The sequence below is a fragment of the Carlito syrichta genome, unplaced genomic scaffold (genome assembly GCF_000164805.1).
Source record: "Carlito syrichta isolate Samal-C Ts95f unplaced genomic scaffold, Tarsius_syrichta-2.0.1 Scaffold301696, whole genome shotgun sequence".
Classification (NCBI taxonomy): domain Eukaryota; kingdom Metazoa; phylum Chordata; class Mammalia; order Primates; family Tarsiidae; genus Carlito; species Carlito syrichta.
In genome coordinates this window covers 356,628-360,307 of record NW_007245792.1, presented here as the reverse complement: position 1 = coordinate 360,307, position 3,680 = coordinate 356,628, and the positions used below count along the sequence as shown (strand labels likewise).

The 3,680-nt window shown below is 55.4% G+C and overlaps 2 pseudogenes; both read right to left on the bottom strand.

Moving 5' to 3' along the window:
• Positions 1-688: 688 nt before the first annotated feature.
• LOC103257413 lies at positions 689-2,197 on the bottom strand (annotated as a pseudogene).
• A 735-nt stretch (positions 2,198-2,932) lies between these two features.
• On the bottom strand, positions 2,933-3,463 carry LOC103257409 (annotated as a pseudogene).
• Between the last annotated feature and the right edge of the window lie 217 nt (positions 3,464-3,680).

Below are 3,680 nucleotides of genomic sequence, written 5' to 3'. Positions count from 1 at the left end.
CCAATGTGCTTTTACTGCTCTATCAAACCATTTTTGGACCTGCTTGGGTGCCTGCCCTACTCTCCCCAGAAAGCCTCATCACGTGAGTCGTGAAGCTTTCATCTCCTCTTGGCGCGTGTGGCATCAGCAGTTTTGCCATCTGAACCGAATATTGGGGGGCAGGGAGTCCATTCTGTCTTTGGGGTGTGACCACAACAATCTTCATCTATTAACGATCAATGAATTTCCATTCAACATACACAAATACATCCAACAAATTCAGCAACACACGTTTAGCTCACAGAAGGAACAAGCATGAGAGCTGCCAGTCTCCGGCCATTCAGCCACAGAGCCCGTGCCCTGGCATGAACAGAAGGGGGAGCTGGCCTCTCCCCTCCAGGCCTATCTCCCTTCTGAATGTCTCTGAGCACAAGTCTTTGTGGATGAGCTAAGGCAGGTAAGTTTAACTTGCAGCCCACAGGCCGAATGCAGCCCAGGACAGCTAAAAATGCAGCCCCACAAAATCTTTTTTTTTTTAATTTTATTTTTGTGATTGGCAGAGTTAGGTGAGGTTTTATTTGGGAGGGAGGGACTAAAAAACAATCGAATTAGTTTTTAGTTGGGGGCACGGGAAGAGGGAGGCCCTCCAGGCACTATGCTCCCTCCACCCCCACCCCCCCAGGGGTGGGCTGAGGGGTGGGGCTGAGCCTCAGGAGGGGCTTCCATCCCTAGGCTCTCCCCCCCTCTCCGCAAAGCCGCCTCCCTGCAGGCTCCGGGGCCCCGGCCACAGGAGGGGGCAGACTGGGAGGAGCTGCGGTGGCCGTTCACTTGGGTGCCCCTCAGAGGACTCAGACACCAACTTCTCGCCGCGGGTCTCGATCTTCTCACCACCACGGCCCTGAAGGAGCTGGTGCGGCTGAAAGAGCTGGAGCCCCCGTCCGAGCCAAAGCCGCAGCTGAGGCCGGAGCCGTAAGCCGAGCTCTGGCCATCTGAGCAGCCGCTGGTAGGGTCTGGTATGGAGGCTCAAGTTCTGCATGCCAGCCTCCAGCCGGCCCGCCTCGCCCTGCAGCAGCTTCCGGTAGGTGGCGCCCTCGACGTCCGGGGCCGGCGTCAAGCTCGTGAGTTTCCGGGGCTCGCGCAGCTGCCGCGCCCCGCTGCAGGGCGGCCTCCAGCTCGGCCAGCGGGTCGTTGGCGTCCTTAAGGGCCGTCTCCCCGCGCTGCTCTGCTTCCACGCTGGTGGCCTCCGAGGAGGCCCTCTGGCCTTTGAGACCCTGATCTCAGCCTGGAGCCGGCTGACTTCTCGGAGACCTCCGTCTTGGAGCGGCGCGGGTCATGGCGGCGCCTGCCGGCTCCTCGTCCTTGGTCTGGTCCATGCCCTCGACCTCCGTCCAGCTGCGGCTGACGATCTCCTCGTGCTGCGCGCGGGCCTCGGCGATGATGCCTCCATGTCCAGGGAGCTGCCGTTGTCGGCCATGGACAGGACCGCCGACGCGTCCGAGATCTGGGGCTGCAGCCCACGGATCTCTTCATCCAGCGGCCTGAGGAGGTTGATCTCGTCCGTCAGTCCCTCCAGGCGAGACTCCAGCTCCACCTTGTTCGTGGGAGCTTCGACTACATCCTTGATGGGGATGGATTTGTTCTCCCTGACTGTGGCTTGTTGATCGCCTCCTCCTACTTGTTCTGGAAGTCCTCCACCAGCCCCTGCGTGCTGCCCAGCTCCGCCTCCAGCTTCAGCTTCTCCTGGCCCAGCCTGTCCAGCTGCCACGGGAGGTTGTTGATGTGGCTCTCCACCATGTTGTCCATGTTGCTGCGCTGTCTTCTGGTGCTGCAAGAGGCTCCACTTGGTCTCCAGCATCTTGTTCTCGCGGCTCCAGGAACCGAACCGTGTCCATAAAGGAGGCAAACTTATTGTTGAGGGTCTTGACCTGCTCTTTCTCCTGGGTGCGCACGGCCTGGATGTTGGGCTCCACCTCCTGCTTAAGGGGACTCAGCAGGCTCTGGTTCACCCTGTCGGCTGTGACATCACCAGTCCCGGCATAGCCTCCACCCAGGGTCATGCTGGTGCCCAGCCGCCGCTACTGCCCACCCAGGGGAAGCTCTAGGAGCTGACACAGGCGCCTGGCCCGTTTGTGTAGGAGTGGCTGCTGAAAGCCTGGGGGCCAGAGGTGGACATCTTGTAGGACTTCTGGGTCACCCTGATAGACATGGCAGAGGCTGGAGTGGAGGCTGTAGAGGCAGGTGGGCAAATCAGGTAGACAGTCGAGAAGGACCCCACAAAATCTTTTAGCATCGTATTTTTTTTAGCATTTATTTTCTTTGTGATCCCATATGCAGTTCTGTTTTTGAGCTTCACAATCACGCCTTGTCCATGACATTGCTTTTTGGCAGTGCATACATTTGTGAACAGCTGTTTTTAATTATGAAGCACATAAAGAGCAAAATTCGAACAAATATTTCTTTTTTTGTTTGGTTTTTTGGGGGGTACCAAACCAAATTTTTTTTTTAGTTGGAATCTCATTCCATTGCCCAGCCTGGAGAGCAGTGGAAGGCTCATGGCCACGCCAGCACTGATCTGCTGGAATCCAGTGATCATTCCTCCTCAGCCTTCCAAGTAGCTGGGACTACAGGCGTGAACCATCATGCTCAGCTAATTTCTGGATATGTTGTAGAGATGAGGTCTCGCCAAGTTACCCAGGCTGGTCTCGAACCCACAGGCCCAGGCAATCCATTCACTTCGGCCTCCCAAAGTGCCAGGAAAACAGGCTGAGCCACTGAGCCTGGCCTGAATTTCTTTATTTGAAGGAATGGTACAAATCAAAGAACTAAAGTGGATGTTTTGGAAACCTATAGGAAAAGTAAAGGAAACAGTCTTGGTCACCAGGAAAATCACCCAGGGCACCGTCTTGGTCACCAGGAAAATCACCCAGTGACTGTGGGGAAATTAGTCCAAGGTTTAGCTGTCATCATTTTTTCCCAGGGTGTTCTTGTCAAAGAGATATTCTGCCATGTTAGATTCGGGGGCTCCCATCTTGCAAGTTGGTTATGTAGTCACCCAGTTCTTTGATGGATTTCACCAGCTCATTCAGTTAATACGTCTCAATGAAGTCACACACGTGGGGGTCATTTTTGTCGGTAGCCAGTATGTACAGTTCCTGTAGTGACTGATTAACATTTTTCCAAGTGTAATGCACACTCCATGGCATTCAGCGCATTCTCCCAGTCATCACGGCATGGTTTCTTGAAGTCCTGAAGGAAAATGGTCCTCCAGCTTTCATCAGTTTCTTGGCATGCTTCCTCTCCTCATGAGATTGGGGAAGAAAGTATTTGGCAAAGTTCTTCAAAGCCACATCATCGCGGGCAAAGTAGTACAACATGGACAGGTAGACGTAGGAGACGCAGTGCTCCAGATTGATCTGGTGGTTGATGGCGGACTCCGAGTCCTGGTAGTAGTTCTGGCTATCTGCGAGGTGGTGGCAGTTGTCATGGCGGCAGCTGAGGATCGGCGGTGGCAGCTGCACGACCCAGGAGCGGCGGCGGGGGCCTTGGGGCGGTCGGAGGGCACAGTGAGGTGGTAGTGGAGGGGTGGCTCAAAGCAGCCAGTTGGGGCAGGGAACCAGCATCAAGTTCCATCCAAGCACTGTTGAAGCAGAAAACCAGGTCAACTCTAGGGACAGAGGATCTCGAACATTTCTGATGAGCAC